The sequence below is a fragment of the Rhinopithecus roxellana genome, chromosome 12 (assembly GCF_007565055.1).
Source record: "Rhinopithecus roxellana isolate Shanxi Qingling chromosome 12, ASM756505v1, whole genome shotgun sequence".
NCBI classification, from domain to species: Eukaryota; Metazoa; Chordata; class Mammalia; order Primates; family Cercopithecidae; genus Rhinopithecus; species Rhinopithecus roxellana.
Genome location: NC_044560.1, coordinates 102,979,107 through 103,002,307, shown reverse-complemented (window position 1 = coordinate 103,002,307; position 23,201 = coordinate 102,979,107). Strand labels below are relative to the sequence as shown.

General features: G+C 43.8%; 1 long non-coding RNA gene across 2 annotated transcripts in view; it reads left to right on the top strand.

The window, feature by feature from the left end:
• Nucleotides 1–4,592: 4,592 nt before the first annotated feature.
• The window catches only part of LOC115892178, a 45,068-nt gene continuing 26,459 nt past the window's right edge, over nucleotides 4,593–23,201 (top strand). Inside the window, exons 1-2 of one of the 2 annotated variants that reach the window (XR_004052061.1) lie at nucleotides 4,629–4,686; nucleotides 12,211–12,299. This is a non-coding gene — a long non-coding RNA (uncharacterized LOC115892178). Of the gene's footprint in view, nucleotides 4,687–12,210; nucleotides 12,300–23,201 lie in introns of both variants that reach the window. The other variant, XR_004052060.1, reaches the window with a different exon arrangement.

Sequence of the window (23,201 nt, the reverse complement as noted above, 5' to 3'; positions counted from 1 at the left end):
TCTCCTGACCTCGTGATCCGCCGGTCTCGGCCTCCCAAAGTGCTGGGATTACAGGCTTGAGCCACCGCCCCCGGCCCTCTTTACTTCCTTTTAAGCCGTACTGAGGTGATTTACTTTAACCAATTTGTTGTTGGTGATTGTTGGAGACATGGCCTCACTCTGTTGCCTGGGCTGGAATGCAGTGGTGCGGTCACAGCCCACCGCAGCCTCCACCTCCTGGGTTCAAGGGGTCTTCCTGCCTCACCCCCCGAATAGCTGCCACTACAGGCATGCACCACCATGCCCAGCTGTAGTTTGCCTTTGAAATCTTTCAGTCTTTCTGCCTCTCTCTTTCTCTACCTCCCCTTCTCTGTCCATTTTTCCTTTCTCTCCTCTTTCTTCTTTTTTTCTGCCTCCATCATCCTTCCTTTCCACATTGCTCTAGAATAAGCTGGTCCACCAGTAGATGACACAGGGGAAGCCAGGGACTCTGGGTGTCCAGCTGGTTGTCTCAGCGCACACCCCTGATTCTTGAGACACATTCAGGACCTGGCCCTCCCAAGTGTCCTCAGCCTTTAGTGGATGGGTCTGAAGTTTCTGTCTGTCTTCATCTCTCTAGAGCACAATTTCTTCTACTCATTTGTCCTTAATGCTCCCCAGATATGTTTCCTTCATTCAGATAATAAACGGCTCCAGCTTTTAGGATCAGTGTCCAGAGGGCCAGGGCGCAGGGGTTTTGCCCCCATCTCCAAATCTATCCTCCTCCCGTCTCCTCCGTCCACCCTTTCTCTACCCCTCTCTCTCCCCCTTTCCCTTCTTCTCACCCCTCCTTCTCTCCTCCTCACCTGCCTTCCTCCTTCTCCTCCCTCTCCTTTCCTTCCTTTACCTCCTCCTTCCCTTCTTCTCTTCCTCCCCATCTTCTTCCTCCTCCTCCTCTTCCTCTCCTTTCTCCCGAAGGCACCTAACTGGCACAAAAGGCCTCTGTGTTTCCAGGCCTGGGCTCATGATGTTTTTAATTCCAAGGGAACCAGCAGAGGCCACAGTCCCATCTGTGGCCTCTGTGTGCACAGCACATGAGGCAGCATTTGCTCACAGGCTGGCTGTGAGGAGCCTGTGGTCAAAACACCTGCACAGGGGCAGAGCGCAAAGGCCATGTTTGCTGTTTCTGCCATGCTCGCGTCCCAGAATGTCCTCCTTTAGGGGCTACGTGGACTCACCATTGAGGAGTTCACTTGTTCATTTGTCAGGGACCAGTGATGCGTGTGCACTTCCTGTCCCTGTAATGGCTCCTGAGAATGGCGCAGGCTCCTCCAGCCCGAGCCCAGCCCGAGACCCCCTACCTCACTCCCATCCATCTCTTGGTCAAGAGCGGCCACCTTCTGGACCAGCCCTAGAACTGGCTCACCCGCCTCCTTCACCTTCCTCCCTCCTGGCCGTTAGCCAGGAAGGAGTCATTTTTCTCTCTCACTTCAGAGTACGCAATTTTTTTTTCTATAAAAGTGGCTGGCACGGGAGGACGTTATGCTATGAAACAAGCCAGGCACAGAAGGCAAATCCTGCATGGCTTCACTCATATGTGGAATCTGAGAAAGTTGACTGCATAGAAATAGAGGGCAAAACAGTGGTGACCAGAGGTGGGGCAGGTAAGGGGCAGGGTGAAGGGGCTGATGAAACAGTGCGAAATTTACTGCAAGAGGAAGTTTTACTGATGCGTTTCGATGTGCGGGGACCACAGTTAATAAGAATGTATTGTATACTTCAAAATTGCTAAAAATAGTTTTTTTACACTCTCAACACAAAAATATGATAACTTGGTGAGGTGATGGATATGTTAATTAGCTTGATTGAATTTTTCTACAATGTATACATAGATCAAAATATCACAAAAACACAAATAGAAAAAAAGTCAATCAATGCCACTTTCTTTTAAATAAAATTTGCAAAATTCAAAAGTATAAATAATGAAATAAAGTCTCCTGTTATTCTATTATACAGATCCAAACATTGTTACTGTTTTAGTGTATTTCTTTATTTTTAAATACCTAGCTAGATAAATAATTTTACAAAATTGGAATCACCAAAATATATAATTTTGCATCTTACTTTTTATCACATGACCTTGTTTAACAATGAAAAATTTCCTTAAAGTTTTTTTTGTGAAAACACAATTCTAATGGGTTTGCGGAGATTCCACCATATTTCTAAAAAATATGGCACTATTTTTGGACATGCAGGCAGTTTTCAGTTTTCACCACTGTTAATCTCAGTCAGCAAGTATTTGCTGTCTCTTCGGTGTCAGGCACTGGAGACAGCAGTGAGGATGATGGGGTTTGATGAGATCCCATCCCCAGGGGAGTCCAGACAGGTAATAGAAAGGAAATGCATCAAACCTATCATTTCAGGCTGTGATCAGCGTTGTGAGGAAAATTGAGATGGAATTAGGGACTAGAGGGTGATGGAAACAGGAGCAAAAGGAAGAAGTCATTTTCATCCAGGGCCAGGAATGTCCTTCCAGAGCAGGCGAAATCTGGTTAAATCTAGGTGTGGATTGTTGCAGGCAAGTACAACTTGACCTGAGGCAGGAATGAACTTGGCCACTGGAGGACAGTGGTGGGGCAGTGTGGTTGGTTTAGAGAGAGCCAGAGAGAGCAGAGAGCAGGAGTCTAGGAAAGTGAGCAGAGACCACACAATAAGGTCTTGAGGGCCAAGGTAAAGAATTCAGAGTTTATTCTAAGTGTGAAGGAAACTTGAGAGTCACAGGTTTTTAAGCAGCTCACTCTGAGTGCAGACGGAGAATTGCATGACTGGGGAGGGCCGGCTGGATTGAAAGCAGGGAGGCCAGGTAGGAGCTTAGAGCAGCGTTTCAGGTGCATGTCAATGTCTTGGATGTGAACAGTTACAGAAGAGTTGGTAAGGGATGGCTGCATTCAGAATTGATGTTGAAGGGAGCACAATGTGGATTCACTGGTGGGTTGGAGGTGAAGTGGCAGGGCAAGAGATAACTCAGTTATAAACTGTGGGTCTTTCATCTAAGCAATTATGTAAACAGTGGTGTCATTTACTGAAATAGATAAGACACAGGAGAGGAAGGCTTGGGAGGGGACCAGCAGTTTAATTTGGAACCTGTTGTGTTGGGGTGCTTATTGAATATTCAAGTAGTGATGTCTACTAGACTGCTGGATGGACAAGGCTAGAACTCAGAGAAATTGGGACCGGATATGGAAATCTAGAAGTCATCAGGGTGCGGACGACTTTTTCAAACTATGGAACAGTAATAGATCCCTCAGGGAGAGTGTGGCCAAAAGCAGTCCCAGGTAATAGGTCCTGGGTCCCAAGTGTTTAGAGATCAGATAGAGGAGGAGTCCACAGGACAATGGGAAGGCCCCTGAGTTTGGGGAACTCACAGCTGTGCTAGGGAAGAACATACATTTTCTGTTTATCTTTGACCATTTCTTTAGAATAGATTCCCAGCAGTGGAATTACCAGGCCAAAGGGCATCTGAACACATTTAAAACTCTTGCAAAATGTTGTCACATCCTTTTCCAAAAATGTCACATCAATTTATATTTCCATTATCAGTGCACGGTCTTGCCCATGGCAGAGAACCCTTACATGGTTGCCAATTTAATAGGCAAAAACATGACATCCTGATTTTAACTTGTAATTCTTTGCCTTTCTAGTGAGCTTGAGCCTTTCTTTTCCATGCTTATTGCTCATTTCTGTTGCTTGTATAATTGTCTCAATGTCCTTGTCTATTATGGTTATATAGTGTTTTTGTAATTGTGAGAGGATTTTTTTTAATGTGTTAATAACTAATCCTTTCTTGTATTTCTTACAAATGGTTTTTGGTTTGTCATTTCCCTTGGAATTTTACTACAGTGTTTTCTGATACGAGGTTTAACATTTAAACTTAATTACATTTATCCATCTTGTTCCTAATGATTTCTTCCTTTGCCATTATTGTTAAGAAAAACCTCCCCACCACTGTATTTCGGGAAGTGCTGGTGAGTCAATTTTTCATGCTATTTTTGCCAGATAGAATTTCTTCATAAAGTAAATGAATTTGCCTTTCATTTTCTTCTATATTCTGCTGTAAATTTTATAGTATGCAATTTATCTATTCCATGAAGTCCAGACAATATGCACTAATAATAAAGTCTCATCACCTCCAAAGACTTTCCAAGGCAGTGTACTGACAATACTTTCCTGTCTCTTCCGTGGCTATGGCTTCATTCTAGGGTGTTACTTCCTCTTGAGCTATTTTTCCTAATTTATTATTTTCACTAAGTGTTACATTTTTACATGTTGATGGAATTTATTAGCATATAACTGTGCATAATATTATCTCATAATTATAATTACTTTTATCAGCATATGTTATGTCTCTTTCCTTAGTTCCAATTTTCTTTATTTCTATTTTTTCTTAATTAGATTTGTTAAAGTTTTGTACTTGATTGGGTTCTTCAAAGGGTCAACTCTCCAACTTACTAAATCATGTAATGTTTTTCTTTCCAAATGTGTTCTGATCTAATCTCTGTCGTTTCTCATGATTTCCACTGACTGGTCTTATCTAACTTCCTCCACTTCTCGAACTGCCCTTTCTGTTCCTCTCAGACGTGACAAACAGCTTGCTACATCTCTTCCTCCCAGTTTTCCCGGGACAGGACTCGACTGCTGCCAACACTTAACGCTGCAGAGAAGTCTGAGGTCAGAAAGATTTCTATTTCTTTTAAAATTCTTATTTTCTTCTTATTTCTTTTCCTGTGTAGATGTCTGTGGGCATTTTCATTTTCCCTGAGATTCCAAAACATCGACTAGGTCTAGAATGCCACCTGTAGCGGTGACCACCGTCCTCTCTGCGGGCACTGAACTGACCGCAGCCTCTTTTCTTCCAGGGAAGACGTGTCCAAGGTTCCCAGCAGCTCTCCGGGAGAACTGGCCCAGGAAGGGGCGCATATTTGCCCTCCCTAGTGGAAGTGGCCACCACTTTCCTCATTCATTTTAGCTGGGGCTCCAGAGACTCTGGCAATCAGTGGATCTGAGTCTTTCTTTGGCACAGCAAAGTTTTTTATTTTGTGGATTTCAACACTGCTTCTGCATCTGCCTTTTTATTCTAACCTTCCAAGTTACTTTTAAATGGGGGTTTGGACTCCTAGGTTAGTGATTTATGACTATTATCCTTTCCCCCCGTTTCCCTGTTTTTGTTTTATTACCTCAAGGAAATCTAGCATTAAAATAGCACCATTTAGATGGGGCCAGAACAGATTCCTGGACTCACTTAACCATTGTAGCCAGAAGCCCTGGCCACAATGACTGTGACACCGGGCCCAATCTGTGCCCTGATGTCTGTTCACTGGTGACAGGTTTTCCTAGAAGCCAGGGGATACCTAAGAATGTCAGGTAGGGCCGCGATGTTTCTTTGAACAACGTAGCGCATGCCAGGGCCCACTTCTCTGCAGAGTGTGTTCCGGGTGCTATTCCTGTCTCTCCATTTTAAAAATACTGTTATATTTCAGATACATGCTTGCTCCACGGCAATATTGCACATTGGGGACTGGACTTCTAGTGTGCCCATTTCTCTCATTTTTAGCTTATGTTTGGTGATCTGGGGGTGCCTGTCTCTTCCCCTCCCCTTGTGCTGCACTCTGAGGGTGGCTGTATTTGACCTTCGGAGAGAGTAGATGAGGAAGGTGGACAGGCCAGTGGGACGGTCCACCTATGGCCTGTCTTCTTTTCTAGAATGTTAGCTTCATGCAAGCAGGAAGCTTGCCTTTTTTAATCCACTCTCTCCCCAGGCCTTAGAACACAGTGGTGTTTAGTAGTGAGTTGGCCAGTTGAAGGTACACAGGAACAAAGGCGGTTCCCAAGCTCTTCTCAGAGCTGAGGCTCCAACGCTGCTGCGCCTCTCCTCTCCTCTCTCTGCCATGCCCCCTGTCCTCTCCATGCTGTCTTTGGACTGTAGCGTCTCCTCCCTCCCCTCCAGGGGGAGCTTCTTGTTCTGAGATCTTCCTGGCAGCAAGCAGAGTGTGTACCTGGCAGTGGCATGAGTGGAGCTGGCCTTCAGCCAGTTTCCAAGTAAAGAACCTGTCCCTGGATCCCCAGTGCCTTGTCAGGAGACAGAACACTCTGGGCTTTTGAAGTCTGGGCCCTGGGACCCAGGGGTGCCTTCAGTCCTCAGGAGGGTTCCTGGAGCCCTCATGCAACCCTGACTGCGCCCCTGTCCTGAACCTCCCGAGGGCAGCATCTCTGTTTATTTTCATGACGTATGGCACCCCAGTGAGTTGCAAATGTATGCTTTTCACATTGGATAGAATTCTTATGATTTTGGCGAATTGTGCGTTCACAGGAAGTATAATTAAAATCAACCTCCTGTGTTTCCTCCATCACCCAGGCATATGAGAGTAGGGGGCAGAAGTTCAGAGTGTCTCCATCTCAGGTAAAGCGCCCTGCAGCCTGGCTCTTCGCGCTCAGATCTCAGTGCTGCCACTTGTTAGTTGTGTAATCTTGGATAAAGATGAAATCTCTCTGCACTGTCATTTTTCCATAAGCCATACCGGGATAAAAATAGCACCTGCTTCATAGGGTTATTGGGAGAAGTAAGTGAATTAGTTTATGTGAAGTGCTGAGAACAGTGCGAGGTGTGGAGTACTTGCAACGCAACGATTAATGTGGTTCTGACTGTCCTTTCTAGAGAGATGTGGGCCTGCACCTTAGAACTTGCAGACCTGGACTGCCACTGTCAACTAAAGCCACACATACACAGACACACATGCAGAAACACAGACACGCACACACACACATGCTTGTGCAGACACACACATGCACAGACACACAAACCCCTACACACCATGGGCGATTTTCTTCCTCACTTCTTTTTATGGGGGGTAAGAGCGAACACTTGCTCCTACCTTACAGGTGGGGTTGAGGGCCCAGGTGGGGCAGGCTTGTGGCTTGAAGCGTGAGGCCCCAGATGGCTATGCATAGTGGGCGTTCCCCATGATGGGAGTTCCTGCTGCAGAGCCTGGAGTAAATGCCCTGCTTGCCCCAGAGCTGTTAGGGTATCCTAGCAGCTAGCGCTGCTCCTTGTGCAGAATGAACAGACTGAGCAGCTGCAGAGAATACCTCCTCCTCCCGGCCTCGGGCCTTTCCCAGCATGTGCAGGTTTGCTTGGGGTCTGCCTCCAATGCCTTGAGGGTCACTGTTTTGTTTTGGCGGTAATGCCTGCTCTCGCAAGCCCACTTGGGCCTAACTTTGGAAACAATCCTCTGACTGTACTCAGCTTTCAGTGCTTTCTCAAACATGACTTCACCTAGGCTTGATCTAATACCAGCTTCACCACTTCCTAACCCTGATCCTCTGCAGGTCCTGGTAGCTTTGTTTATAGAGCAGTTCTTTGGATTGAACCAGAAAATGCATACAAATAATTTCATGCCGTGTCTGGCATCTGGTGTATGCTGAATATAAGTTGGTTGCTTCTGGAGATCCTCAGTCCAACCCCAGGAAGTCTAGAAATGATTCTCCCTCATTGAAAGTTGTCACAGAGATTCCGCAGAGTAGAGAGGGCTGGAATCTAGGTCCCCAGTTCACTGTTCCCTCCTCTCACAGGGTTCCCTTGCTGTTCAGGAACGTAATGTCCATATGAATGTCATTGCCAGAATTGTCTCAGGCCATTGATATATCTTCACTTTCCATTTTGCGTCCTTTGGAGGCCATCGGGGAGCTGCCGTTCCCCTTCATCATGGCTACCTGCTCCGGGAGGTCTTGGCTGCCACAGGGTGGGCTGGTTTGCACTGTTCTGTGGGTGCACAGTCCCTGGAACTCTCTTTCTGTGTGGATGTAAGTGATGCATAAAGATCTAAAATCCCAAATCTTAAGCTTTCTCCAGGATTTCTGCTGCAATCCCAGAAGAGCAGCTCTGGAGTCCCTCTGAATTAAATACACAATTTATTTTCAGATCTCTTTTATCACGAGGGCTCACATGCAGCTAATGCATTCCTCTGTGTTTGAGGCTGCAGTACGGTACATAGACACACCGCTGGCAGAACCCATTCCTTCCTGTGAGGTCACCCACATGTTATTTAAGTGCAATATTTTGGATCACACGAAATAAAAAACCTGTACCGCTGTGCTCCCATTAAGCACCCATTACATAATCTCTGAGTCGCCTGGAAATGGTTTTTAAAAATAGTTTGCATGTTTACTGTTTGTGAAGCACCTGCGCTAAGAGCTTTGCATGTCTTCTTCCATGTAACACAGCAACCTAAGGAGGCAGGAACTACTGTTATTCCTGTTTAATGCATGGAAAGCTATTGTCCACAGAGTGGGGAAGCAATGCCAGCAAGATCACATAGCTGGCACCCACGGGTTTAAGCCAGGGCTCAACTCCACCAGACATAATGACTTTGCTCTCAACTGCCACATTTTATTGCCTTTCTTGATGGTTACTTTGGGTCTTAATTTGCATTTTTCTGATGACTAATTTTGAGTTTTTTTATATATTTACCCTCCTCTGTGACCTACAATTTAAAAATCTTTCTCCTTTTTGATTTTTCTTAGGATATACTAAATAACCCTCTCTTATTGGAGGGTTGCAAATACCTTCTCTAGTTCATAGCTTGCTTTTCAGTTTCTTCATGGTGTCATTTGATAAACAGAAGCTCTTAATTACGAGGTCATAATCATGATCAATTTTTGAGTGGTTAGCAGTTTTTATGTCTTACTTAAAACATCCTTCCCTACTCCAAACTCATAAATATATGCTCCTAAACATTTTAGGCTTTGGGTTTTTACACTGAACTTTTTAATCCATCAGGAATTGGTTTGTATGTATGGCATGAGGTAGCAATCTGACATTATAATTTTTTATATCTGTAATCAACTCTCTCAGTGCCATTTATTGGCTTTCACTTGTCTTAGTTGAGTTCCTCAAAAAGCAGAGCCCCAGAAAATGTCTTGGGTGCAGATTGCTTATTTGAAGGTGACTGCAGGAAATGAGAGTGAGGGTATAAGGACAGTGAGACAGGGAAGGCACATGAATAAAGTTGCTGCCATGGACAGCAGGGGTTCAAGTCCACCAGGACCCACCAAGACATGGACAGGATGTCTTCCAGAATTCTCCACCTGGAAGATGGAAAGCAGGATTGTATATCCACCATCTGCTACTGCCTATCCCCAGGGATGATAAGCCCATACCTCTGGGCTGTCTTAGTGTGGACCTAGAGGTCTCTTGTGAAATCAGACAGGGCCCCGTAGCAAAAAGTGGAATGACCCTGAGGTGGGACAGCATCAGAGCCAGGTGCGGGAGCTGTCACGGACCTCTGATGAGAGGGGAGCTGGGAGGCAACGTGGGCCAGGGCGCCAGGTGTTCGGTTGTGCTCTCCCGGGACCATTGTCGTCATCTTACAAAGGATATCCAAGTGGTGCTGCCAGAGCCTGGCCCAGAAGCTTTTCTACCTTGCTCTGGGCCTCGGGAGGTGACGTGGAGGGATGACCCAGTTGGCTTCCTTGCCTCTGCTCCCTTAGCTCCTTGGGATGAGGGCAGAAGGAGAGAGGAGGGAGACAGGGCCTTCATTCCTCCTGCGTCCTCCCTGCAAGGCCACCTCGGGCTGGCTGAGTCCCTGCTCTCAAGGCAGCTTCCTCCTTCTGATCACCTGGGATCACGTGCTCCCTCGTTCCTCTGCTGTCACTGTTCCACCGAAATCTTTGCAAATTGTCAGGTTATTGAATCCTCTGATGTCCATGCGCCACCTGTTCCTTCGGGGATTCTGAGTGATAGAAGCAACTCAGTCCATTCACAGGGAACAAGACCACTGCGGTCTCCCTGAAATGAGTGAGCAGAGGAGCTCAATTTCTCCATGCCCTCCCCCGGCCCCACCTCTGTGCCTGCTCATTGCTCAGGGCTGTGGAAGGGACGGGGCACAGGTGTGCAGCTTCTGCCCTCCAGAGGCTTCCAGTGTGGTGAGTGAGATGAGTGAGAAGGGGAATGAGGCCCTCTGGAAGGACAGCGAGAGTGCTCAGAGCACACTGGAGCTTTGTTCCACACCAGAGTCTTCCTAGGTTCCTCTAGAGACCCCCGCCTGGGCCTTCCGGGGCCACCTCCTACATCTCGCCTTTTGTCTCTTCTCCATCCTGGCTGGAGTTGGGCTTTTCCCTCATTCTCTTTCATGTTGCAGTTCCAGAGGTTTCTGCTGACTGATGTCTCTTTTATAGATGTTCATATGACTGAAAAGCAGGCTTCAGATGCACACATCTCATATTGACGAGAGAGTGAGTGAGGACAATGGGGAAATTCATGGTCTTTTAACCAAGCACAGGGATTTTGGAATTGTGGTTTTTTTTTTTTTTTTTTTGCCTTTTTCTTCTGAATTCTGCAAAGCTGTTATACTAATAGCCGTGATTTGCATAATTTCTGGAGTGCAGCAGAATAAAAAGCCAGGCTTGCAGGCAGACAGTCTGGCTCTGCTGGTGGAGGGCAGGGCCTTGTATTAGGGGAGAGACAAATCAACATACAGTCCCTGGGTGCTTGCCAGGGCGAGAGGACCTGGCTGGAATGGGTGTGGTGAGTCAGAAGGTGGCTTCCTAACTCTCCCCTGTGACAGTGTCTAACTCAGGGACTGATACTCAGGGAGGGGACTGGAGGAGGGGCGGTCCTCAGCCTGTCCTGGACTCCAGGCCCAGGTCAACCCCTCCACAGTAGCTGGTGCTTCGTGTGGAGCTGTGCAGACATTGGCTGTCCCGGGTGAAGGCAAGGTCTCTCTGATTTGGGATCTCCCTGCTGAAGGGGTTCTTTGGAGAAATCAATCATTGTCAAGTCTAGGGCATACTTCACGCCAGACTCACACAATGGTGAGACTCACACAATTAGCCTTCATTGGGCTAAATGTTGCACCACAAAGGGCATCTGTGTGGTATCAAGGTGAACAAATGGGCTTTAGAGTTGAAAAGAGAAGACTCCCCATGTGCGAGGCTAAGCAAGTGACTTTGGCTTAAGAATAAAGGTAATACGGCAGCATGCAGTGGCTCACGCCTGTAATCCCAGCACTTTGAGAGGCTGAGGCAGGAAGATCATTTGAGGCTTGGAGTTTGAGACCAGCCTGGGCAATGTAGTCAGACCCTATCTCTGCAAAAAAATTAAAAAAAGAAAATTAACTGAGCTTAGTGGCATGTGCTTGTAGTCCCAGCCCCTGGGGACTCTGGGGTAGGAGGATCACTTGAGCCAGGAGTTAGAGGCTGCACTGAGCACCGCACACTACTTTGTGTCACTGACTCCAACTGGGGCAACAGAGCGAGACCCTGTCTCATAAATAAATAAGTAAATAATAACAGAATGAAGATAGTGTGGCTTCGTGAGGATCTTGTGACCCTGTGATCGTACAGTGTGTGTGCTGACTGCATAGTTGCTATGGTTACATTTCATTCTCACTGGCTTCCTTTGCCAAACTTTTATTTCAGAGTTTATGTTAAGGGGTCTGGGTTGGGTTAAATTTATCAGTGTCTTCCGAAGAACAAGAGTCATCGTTACAGATGTTTTCTGACAAATCCAAATTTTATGAATTCCCCACTAAAATGTCTTGTTCGTGCCCCCTGCTGCCTACCTCTCTTCTGAGGGCTAAAGGCCTCTTGTTGGAGGCAGGCCAGCAATGACACGTTTGTCAAGGCTACAGATGCAGAGGCTCATAGGAGGAGCCTGGGGCCTCTCAAGACGTGGTGGCCAGAGAGTTCTGGAGTGTAATTAACAGCACAGCAGCCGTGGAGACTTGGGCCGACACTTGGGCTGGTGTTGAAGGACATCCTCCCTTTACTCCACTCTGTGCCAGTGTGCCTCTTATTTCTCCCTGGGCTACAACTGTTATTAACGTTCAGATTTTGGAGATAATGGTTTTAATTAAACTACTTTGCTGTTTACTACTGTTTCGGGAATTTGCTAATTAATCTTTATGTAATTGTTTTTGCAATGGTTGTACAGCAAAAGTTCTTAAATTATAAGTTAAGCCTCGTGCAGAGAATCTAATTTTTAATCAGTGTCCCATGTTAGTAAGCAACAATGGGGGTGGGGAATTAACTGATTGAAGTCCCTGCTCCATGGAGGTTGTCTGTCTTCAACCTGGCAAGTTGGCCGCACTGTGCAGAGCCCTCTCCCTGCATCTCCCCATTGTCTCTGCATTTCGATGGTGCTGAAGGAACCGTGGATGTCCACGTATTAGGATAATAATTCTGACGCTTTCTTTGTAGGGATATGTCTCTAAAAGGGCTGTTCCTCACAGATGTCTGAGGCCACCTTCAATTAAACCCAAGCCTCTTCCTTTTCTACTGGAGCCCCTGTGAGTAAAGTCTGTGGAAATCATATCTGTTGAATTTTGGAGAAGTGTTGAAAGGTGTTTTAGGCTATCCCACAATATTTGATATGGAAGAAGCATTTCTAATGGAAACTGGAGGGGATTGCTCTTTAACTCCTAAATTAAGAATAAGAGACTTCAAGTACATCTGGAGCTTGTTTCCCTACTATCTTACGATCTTAGCCTGTTTGTGCTGCTATAACAGAATACCAGAGACCAGGTAATTTACAAAGAAAACATTTAATTGGCTCACAGTTTTAAAGGCTGGGCAGTCCAAGATCAAGGGGCTGCATCTGGTGCCAGCTTTCTTGCTGCATTACCCGTGGCAGAAGGCAAGAGGGAGAAAGACGGAGAAAGAGCAAGAGATGGAATTCACAGCCTCAGGTCCTTTTATAATGGACACTAATTCATTCATGAATATGGAACCCCCATGACCTGGACACCTTCCATTAGGCCCCACCTCCTGACACTGCTGAGTTGAGGATTCTAATACATGCTGTGTGTTAAACACATTCAGACCATCACATCTACCTTGGCCAGTATCCGTCGCTCTCTGATTCAGGGTTCTGATCCCAAGACTCATGGAAGAGACAAACTACAGATTAGACAGAAAAGTCTAATCTCCCTCCTGGTATCAGCCCCTCAAAACAGGCATGTGATCTCAGTAGTGCTCACTTCTGCCTGAAAGTTAGGACTAGCAGAGAACTCCACCAAGCAGTACAGTCAGTACTCAGGTTAGAAGCATGAAATTCAAAACCAGCCTTCCTGGGGTCCAAGACTGACTCTGCCACTCAGTTCTGTGACCTTGGATGAGTTAGCCAACTTCTCTGGGCCTGTTTCTTCCTCTGTGAAATAAGGGTTTGTAAGAGTGTATGTCTTAGAGTACTGTTATAATAAGCAAATGGGATGAAACAAGAAAGTCTTAGCACACTGCCTGGCACACAGTCATGCATATTGTTATAATCCATTAAGCAATTTTATCCATGTTTTTGTTTTCAACTTCTCCCACAGTGCATGCTGGGTCTCACTGCCTAATTTGCTCATAGCTATGAACTTCTCACCACCAAATATTTCTTTCCTATTGTGCTTTTCTATGTTGGGAGCTAGTCTGATTTTGCTTCATCTGTGATCTCAAGTGTATTTAGGGAACTGCTGACTTTAAGCACACATTTGCCACAGAAGGATAGCTCAGGGGTGGCATGTACTAAGTATCTTTTCTCACATCTGTGGAAGAACTCATTCATGCACCACAGCACTCTTGTTCACCAGGTTTGAGCCCAGCCTGGACTCCTCCTTCTGAACTCACTGCTTCAGCATTCAGGAGTCAGAATCTTAAACCAGGAAACAGAGCCCCAAGCAGTGCCGACATGCTAATGCTTTATTGGGAGGTGCAATCCCAACAACCAAGTAAGGGACGCAAGGAGATAAAGCAGGAAGGAGAGAAAGCAAATACAAGGTCATATGTTACCAGAATGGCAACGGTTTCTCCAGAACTCCAGCTGGTTGCTGAAGTCATGTGGGACATCTCCAGGGAAGACATGTGAAACACTGTGGCTCAGAACAGTCCGTCATACTGGAGGAAGGCCAGATAATTTATCTGCTGGCTTTTTTCCATTCTCTGTCTCCTACTAGTCAAAGTTCACATTACGGACCATCAATGTCTTGCGTGACCAGGTTGTGTTAATTGTGCTAACCAGCTTCCCTGTCCCAGGACAACCATTGAGGAGGCCAGAGCCTCCATGAATCCAGTGGAGTTAAGCTAGGAGAACAAAAACTGTTTTCGGTCCCAGCACAGCAAGTGCAGTGGGAGCCATGCAAGCCTGGCAGACTCCCCAGTGGGGGCTGAGTACACTTGGGTGGCAAAGAGTCAGGCCACAAGCAGTGGTGTGTCTACAGGAATTGAACTAAAGCTCCAGAAGATGTAATTGCTGAGTGGAGTTGGTGGCTCATAGACTGGCTTCTGTGAAGTTGGCACATGGCACAAAACCAATCTTGGCATTCAATGTTTTGTTGAGAAACATCCCAGAAGGCCAGATGTGGTGGCTCACATTGTAATCCCAGCATGTTAGGAGGCAAGGTGGGAGGACTGCTTTAGGTCAGAAGTTGGAGACCAACCTGGGCAACATAGTGAGACCCTTCTTGATAAAAATAAAAGAAAATTTAAATAGAAAAATTTTAAAAAGAGAACAGCCCGAGGGCTTTGATCTTCAAAGTCTTTGTCCTATTTCTTTATTATTTCCATCTCTTTTCCCTAGTTTCTTAGCTTTTTGCTAAAGTGCAGGAACCACCCCTGCTTAGGGTATAAGATATACATTAGCCTCTTATCCCAGACCCGAGAGGCCCATGATGGGACCACATGGGAGAGGAACAGGGTGGCCACTGGTTTCAAACTGAGACACCCTGACGTCAGCTTCTGCATCCTCTCTGCTGTACTATATTCCTCTGTTCATCTCTCACGACCTTCTTCCACCTGTTGAGGTTGTATCTCATGTCCAGCGTCTCACCTAATGGTTTCTGGCCACACTATCTTTTTTCAGCTCCCAGCAAAGACAACAGTTTGTGCTGAGATGTGTTTGGAAAACCCCTCCACTCCTCTTTGTCTGGTAAACTCCTGCTCATCCTGTCAGTCTTAGCTTCAGAAAGACCAGCCCAGACCACACCATGTAAGTCTCTGTTGTCCATCACATCATATCATATTTCTTCATCTGTAGGAGAATAAGAATTTATTGGGGCAATTACTGAATTCACATCTGTGTCCTCCACCAAGCTGTATGCCCTATGAAGGCAGGGAATACGATTATTCTCTGCACCACTGTGTCGCTGGCTCCTGCCCTCTGGCTCATAATAAATGTCACACACACCCACACATGCGCACTCACAATGAAAGAATAAGTGAGCAAATAGGTGAACACCTGGATCTCTCTAACTTTTTGATCATTTGTCTCCATGAGCCTGGAGGCTGACAAGCTAATAATTCCTACAGCAAGTGTGGGGCTGCTATCGTTTTCTCTAAAGGTTGTCCTGATGGCCTTTCAGAAAGTAATTGACTTTAATTATGCCCTAAACTGACCCTTTGAGTAGAACTGAAGAATAACTGAAGAGAGAAAAGTGATTCAGAATGGTCCTGTTGGGTCCAATTATCTGTAGAGAAAGGGAGTGAGGATGAGGCCTGGATAAACCTGGGCTCCCCGGCATGAACCGCACTGTCTGCTCATTACGTGCTCCCTGCAGCCTGTCTGGGCTTTTGGGAAACTCGTCTGCCCATTATTCATGCCCATTTATCTTCCCTGATAGAGGTGGCAGGAATAGGTTCCGAACTGTGAAAACATAGTGGGAATTCCAGGCCCACAAGATCAAGTGTCAACAATAGTTGTTATTCCTCTACCAGTGCCAAAATCTACACTTCTCCGGGTTTGGGACAGCAGATGTTGTTTGAGTAGGCCTGACCCCAGGGCCAGAGGGCAAGGGGGTAGTTGTCAAAGTTCTCTGCCTCTGATCTTATTATAAAGTGTGATCTGCCTGCAGAGAATGAAGAAGAGGTTACCATGGACCTCAAGGGACCCAGTGGACAAAACCGAACCACCTCCTTGGCTGAGTCCTATTGCATAGAGCTGTAATTAGGGCCTGGAGAAGATGATATATAGGCCTCCTGGTGAGCCAGTTGTCCCTGGCCAGTTGACCCTGGGCACAGAATTTTATGGGGAGCACAGATTGGTATCCATAAGGGATGGTGCACCTGTCTACAATTTCAGAACGTTGATGTTTTCTTCTCTTTCTATCTACTGGGGCTCCACGCACCTAGCTGGGTTTGTTTTGCAAAGAGCAATCTGTTCTTTTCTCTTAAAACTTCTGGGACCTGTTGGCAAGCTTGTCATATGCTCTCTTCATCCGTCTATTCAGAGAAGCCTCAAGAGTTGACTCAGATACCTTGAGCTCTTTGTTGTGAGCATCAGAAGATCCAGAGAGATCTACTCTCCCTGTTCTTCTTTCAAAACCCACCTTCCTTTTGAACTCAGGAAAGGTGGGGGCTGTGTATATCTCCTTGTATAATTCTCAGAGGTGTCCAGGGTGATGTCTTTTTTGTTTTTTAACACTGGGAACACTGACACCCTTCTTTTTGTCTCCAACTGGGTGGGCTATTGCTTGCTACTTGCACTCCTTAGTTAAGAAAAATCCCTCTACCACAAACCCTCGGGAGAATGTCTTAAATCTCTGGTAAAATCCCTGGAAAGTTTGGAACAGATGAGCAGATACGAGGACTGTACAGAAACATCCTGTCTTCATAGAGTCCTTTTCAATCATATCTTCCTTTACATTCACTGGAAATGTTTATAATTTAGGATGAGCAATAAATGGAGCATAATGCATCTCTCTGCTTGTGAGAATGAATTTCGTGCCTACTGAGGGTTCTTCACCCAATAAAATCTCCAATGAGATGAGGGTGAAAAGACTCGTAAATGTGTTCTGTGTCCTGTGGGGAGAGGGATGTACATTGTCATTTTTATGCCACGCATAAAAAGCTCCAAGATCCCCAAGTTACAGGAGATATTAGTTTTGCAGAGGCCAATATGGGGAATATTAAATTACTTTGTTTGTATTTCCTAAAATAAAAATTTTACTACAGATTTCAAATATGTGCAAAAGCAGAGAGACTAGTATAGTGACCCCCTACCCATGTACTAATCACCCAGCTATAGTGACCCCTACCCATGTACTAATCACCCAGCTTCAACAATTACAGATGAGTGGCCAGTTCCGATTTTTATAATTTGATCTATAAATATTTCAGTATGTATCTATACAAATGATTTTTGTACAATTGTACAAAATGTATAATGTACAAATGTACAAATCAGGTACGAATACCTGATTTTAAAAAGTTATACCCATAATACAATTTTTTACACCTAAAATGTTAATAATTCCTTAGTAACATCAAACATGGAGTCAGTGTTCACATTTTCCCAATTGTCATATGGATGCTCTTAAAATTTTTACATGGTTTGTTTGAACCTGGGGCCCAAACAGACCTACTCATTGTAATTGATGGGTATAACTCTGATGTTTCTTTTAATTTACCTTCTTCCTCTGTGTTTTTTCTTTCTGGCAGTTTTTTTTTTTTTTTTCATTGTTGTTGTTTTTGAACAATCTAGACCTTTGGTCCTGGAGAGTTTCCAACAATCTGAATTTTGTGAATTTTGCCCCACGGAGACATTTCCCATGGTCATCTGTCCCCTACATTTTCTCTATATCCATAAGCCAGTCCAGATGCTTGATCAGGTCCAGGTTTAAGATTTTGTGGTAAGACTGCTTTAGAGGTGGTGCTGCCTGAGGTTCATAAGACCTTATTGTGCGATGTTCACAGCCATCAATGATCGCGTCATAATCTGTCACCTCACAGAAGGTTACACATGGGGATAGTCTAGCCGCATCGCACCTTCTTCATTTGTCAGCTGAAATATGTTCATAAAAAGAAACTTTCCCTTATCAGTTTTGTGGTTTCACTGAGAAAGCATGCATAGAGGAAAGGCATTACACAGGCTTTGGTTTCTCCCTTTTATTTGCAAGGATTTTTAAATTAAATTTTTACTTTCAAGATAATTATAGATTCACATGAAGTGTTAGAAAATAAATACAGAAAGGTCCTGTGCACCCTTTACCCTGCTTACCCCTCATGGTACCATATTACAAAGCCATAGCACAATAACCAGCCAGAAAGCTGACATTAGCACAGCCGAGATTCCAAACATGTCCATCACCACAAGGCTCCCTCCTGCTGCCCTTTCATAGCCATGCTTCCCTGACTTCTGCCTGCCAGTCTCTAATCCCCGGCAACCACCAATCTGTTCTCCATTTCTATAATTTTGTCATTTTGTGAATGTGTAACAAAAGGAATTATATAGTATATGACCTTCAGGGATTGGCTTTTCTCACTTAGCAGCATTACCTGGAGATTCATCCAAGTTACCACATTTGTCAATAATTCATTCCTTGTTATTGGTAGGTAGAATTTCATGGTATGGATGTATCATCATGAGCCAATAATCTGTTCACCCATTGAAGATCATCTGATAATAGGTTTTTAATGTGCTTACTTGCCTTTTATTACATTACTTAGTAAAGTATCTATTCAAATCCATTGCCCATTTAAAAAATTAGAGTTTGGCTGGGCACGGTGGCTCGCACCTGTAATCCCAGCATTACGGGAGGCCTGAGCACAGGAGTGCTGGATCAGTGTGGATTACCTGGGCACAGGAGTTTGAGACCAGCCTAGGCAACATGGCAAAACTCTGTTTCTACTAAAAGCACAAAAATTAGCCAGGCATGGTGGCATGTACCTGTAGTCCCAGCTACTTGGGAGACTGAAGGGGGAGAATTGCTTGAACCCGGGAGGCAGAGGTTTCAGTGAACTGAGATGGCACCACTGCACTCCAGCCTAGGTGACGGAGGAAGACCCCATCTCAAAAAAATAAAATCAGTTTTTTCTTTTTTTATTGAGTTGTAAAAGTTCTTCATATATTCTTAAGACAAGTTCCTTATCAAATGAACATTTAAAGAATATTTTCTCCTGAACTGGGTCTTTCCTTTTAATTTCCTTCATGGTGTTGAAGGTGGAAAAACTCAATCTGTTTCTCCTTTGCTGTCATTCCACACAATAATCAACACAGAAGACTTCTGTGACCAAACGTGTGGGAATTTCTCCCCACCAATGAGTAAGCAATCAAGCCTGCAGTGGACAGGAGCTGGGCCTCCTCCCATTCAACGCTGTTTACGTAGAGACAGTTTAGATCTCACGGGTTAAGAGCTCAGTCACTGAGCCTGTGAGGGGGACCACTGCACCCTTCAGTCACCAGTTGCAAGTTCAGGCCTTCAGAACTTCTGAACGACTAGTTATATAAATCAGGACTCCAACAACCCCCTTTTTGGGTTCAATTAATTTGCTACAGTGGATCACAGAACTCAGGGAAACACATTTATCAGTTTATTATAAAGGATATTACAAAGAACACAAAGGAAGAGATGCATGGGGCAAGGTAGTGGGGAAGAGGCATGGAGCTTCCACTGTCTTCCTGGGCACACCGCCCTCCAGCAACCTCCACATGTTCTGCTGTCCAGAAGCTCTCCAAACCTTGTTCTTTTGGGTTTTAATGGAAGCCTCATTACATAGACATGATTAATTAAATTATTGGCTATTGGTGATGAACTTAACCCTCAGCGTCTCTTCTCTTCCCAGCTGTTGTGGGGTGTGGCTTAAAGTCCTGACCCTGAAATCCTGCCTTGGTCTTTCTGATAACTGTTCCCATTCTGAAGCTACCTAGGGTCCCCCAGCTACCAGTCAACTCATTAGCATACAAAACACACCATTTTGGAGATTCTAATCTTCAAAAAGGGTTGTATGTCAGAAAACTGGGTTGAAGACCAATATCATAGGTGTCTTTCAAAAAGCATATTTTTAAAACGTATACATTTTGTTTCCTATCAAAAAAGCTTTCCAACTCTAAAGTTGCAAAGATTTTTTCCCTATGTTTTCTTCCAGAAGTTTACAGTTTTAGTTTTTAAATTAATGTCTATGATGCATTGAGTTATCTTTTATATGGTGTAAAGGAAAGATTAACATTAATTGTTTTTCTATATGGATATATAGTTCTTCTGGCACCAATTGTTGTTAAGACTGTCTTTCCTCCATTGAATAACCTTAGCATCCTAGTTGAACATCATTGGATCATTCATATGTGGATCTATTTCTGGATAGTTTATTCTGTTCCACAGATTTATTTGCTTTTTCTTTATACAAATACTACCTTTCTTGATTAATACAGCTTTGTATCAACACATATTATATATGTCTTCAAATCAGATGTCAATCCTCTAAATGTTTCTTTTTTTAAAAAAATTATTATGAATATTTCAGGTATCTGGCATCTGGCATTTTCATATCAACTTTAGAATCTGATTGTCAATTTCTACAAATTCCTGATGCTAGAATTGGACTGACTGAGTTTTGGATAAATTTGGGGAGAAACGGCATGTTAACCATAATTGAGTCTTCCAAACCAGGAACATGGGCTGTCTTTCTATTCATCTAGGATACTTGCTTTGTCATTGTTTTCAAGGATCCAGGAAAAAACAAAAGTTAAGATAAAATATAAAATGAGGTCATACTGCTACTCAGCTCAAATTCAAGACTATATGATTTTAGTTCATTGAATTTAGTCAAATTCAAGACTATATGACTTTACCTTATTGATCTTATATCTGTATTTTTTCCCAATGATAAAAATGCAAATTTCCAACAAAAACCACATGGTTAATCATTTGCTTAATTCTCTATTACATATATGATGCTCTCATAACAATACCATTGCTAATACCAAAAATATGACAGAAAACAGTTTAATATTCTTTTTTAAAGTTCTTTTTATCAGAAAGTAGATTCCACCAGGAATATGCAATCAAATTATTGTGTTCAAAAGCATTTAGAATATTTCCTCTGTGTGTGATTATGCCAGGAGTCATCAACTAGTTTCTTGTAAAGAGTCAGACAGTTGATATTTTAGGCCTTGTGAACCACAAATAGTCTGTTTCTTCTCCTCTTCCTCTTTTTCCACAAAGCCTTTTAAAAATATAAAACTTCTTAGCTCATGTGCAGAAGAGACCTGGGATGGATTTAGCCTGCGGGTCACAGTTTACCACCCCTGGATTATGCCAATCATTGAATTTATAATTAAGAACATTGATTTTGCTTTCAATCTTCTACCTTCCTTATACCTATTTATATTATATTATATTATATTATCATTATGCAAATATTCATCCCCTTCCCCTACCTTACCTTCATGGAAGAACGGTACTCCCCACCCTGCTAATGTTGAGCCGGGCCTGACGACTTGATTTTGCCAGTGGAATTCACGCAGAGGTGACTGCGTTCATTCTAAACCCAGTCCTTAGTAAGTGTGTCATGCTTCTATTAATCCCTCCAGGAGCTTCCTCTGCCATGAGGAAGACTATGTTTCTATAATTGCCCAGTGAGTTCTTCCTGCCCACTGCACAGACAAAACTAGTCCACTGAGACCATGATGTTGCAGTAAAGAAAGAGTGTAATTAACATTAGGTTGACCACATGGGAGAACTGAAGTTACTGCTTAAATCAGTCATTCTGAAGGCTCAAAGGTTAGAGTTTTCCAAAGATAGTTTATTGGGCAGGGGCTGGGGAATAGGTGCTGCTGACTGGTTGGGGGTGAAATCACAGGGGTGTGGAAAACAGTCCTCATATGCTGTGTCTGCCTCTGGGTAGGGGCCATAGGACTGGTTGAGTGATGAGTCACAAGTCCAGGTGGAGTCAGTCTGTTGCCAGAATGCAAAAGTCTAAAAAATATATCAAGAGACCAATCTTAGGTTCTATAATAGTGGCGTTGTGGGAGCAACCGGGGAAGTTACAAATCTAGTGCCCTCTGGCCACATGACTCCTGAGCAGGAGTTTCTCCTGAGATGGGGTGTGGAATATAGTGTCTGGTGAAGCATGATTAGGTTAATTAGTAGTTATCTGTGACAATAGCAAGCTGTTTCAATAGGTGAATACATAGCTTAAAGGCAGAAATAGGATGTGATTGCTATCTCATTTCATGTCTCTCTAGGCCTCATCATTTGAAAGGGCTTGCATTCCTCAGACAAAACTTCTTTTCTTTCCTTACTTGAACGTGGGAGACAAATAACTTACTTCTTTACACTACTCTAGTTCCCTCTAATGTCTTCCTCATACATTTTCTTGACATTATAATTTTATGTTTAGTTATCCTTTTAGTTATTTTTATAACCATAGGTAATATACATGCATCTCTGTTTCTTATTCTGTTAATAGTTTAGAGGGTATGAATTTCTAGATTTGAAATTCCATACTCTCTATCAAAGTTTATCTGTCTCAGATAGTTCCCCTAACTATGTAATTGGGCAAATTTGGATAAGGAAAGATATGGGCATTACAAGATGTGGGTAACATTTAGGAAAATCAAAGAGATCGTGGCAGATCCACTGCAAGCCCAAAGAGAGAGCAGATGAACAGGGAGGGCTTCCTTGTTTGACCTGTGGTCTTGAGTGAAGAGACGCAGCCAATCTGCAACTCTCTGGCAAGAACACAATGAGGGGATACATACTTTGACTTCATTCTCTTTCTCCTCTCAGTCTTCTGCTGGTATCTGTCATCCTCACAACCCAACTGAAAGCTGGAGGGCAAGGTAGCGCATAGCTGCTGGTCTCCCGGGGCGCAAAGCAGGATGGCAAGAACAGGGAAGGCTGGAAATACCCAAGCTCAAATAATTTTTCTTCACAACATCTAAGACATCATGTCTCTGCCTTCTCATGCCTACTAGTGGCAGTGAAATATTTCTGTACCAGTCTGAAGTTTCCGGTTCACTTCTGGAAGTGAATAAACTTCTTTTGACACTTGGTACTTTGAAATTTCCTGGGAATAAGTTTATGTCTATGTTATTTTGTATTCATGTTACCAAGAAATCAGTGGACATTTTAAATCTAAAACCTCAGATACACTTCAGTTCTACGAAACAGTCTTGATAGCCTCCCTAATTTTTTTCACTTCTCTTTTTCTAGAACATTTATTAGATGGCGACTGCCTTCTCAATAAATTGATTGCCAATGCTCCTCAAATTTTATTTTTCTTTTTTATAGCTTTGTGTTTTGCTCTATACTTTGAAAGACTTAATGACTTCTACAACTTTTTAATTGCATTTTTATTTTGGCCATCGTATTTTAAATTTCCAATGATTTGTTCTGATTTACATATTGTTTCTTTTATATAGCAACTTGGCTTTGTTTTATTTCTATGGATGTGACATTTTCTTGAATTTCACTGGAAAATTATTTAAAGTCTAT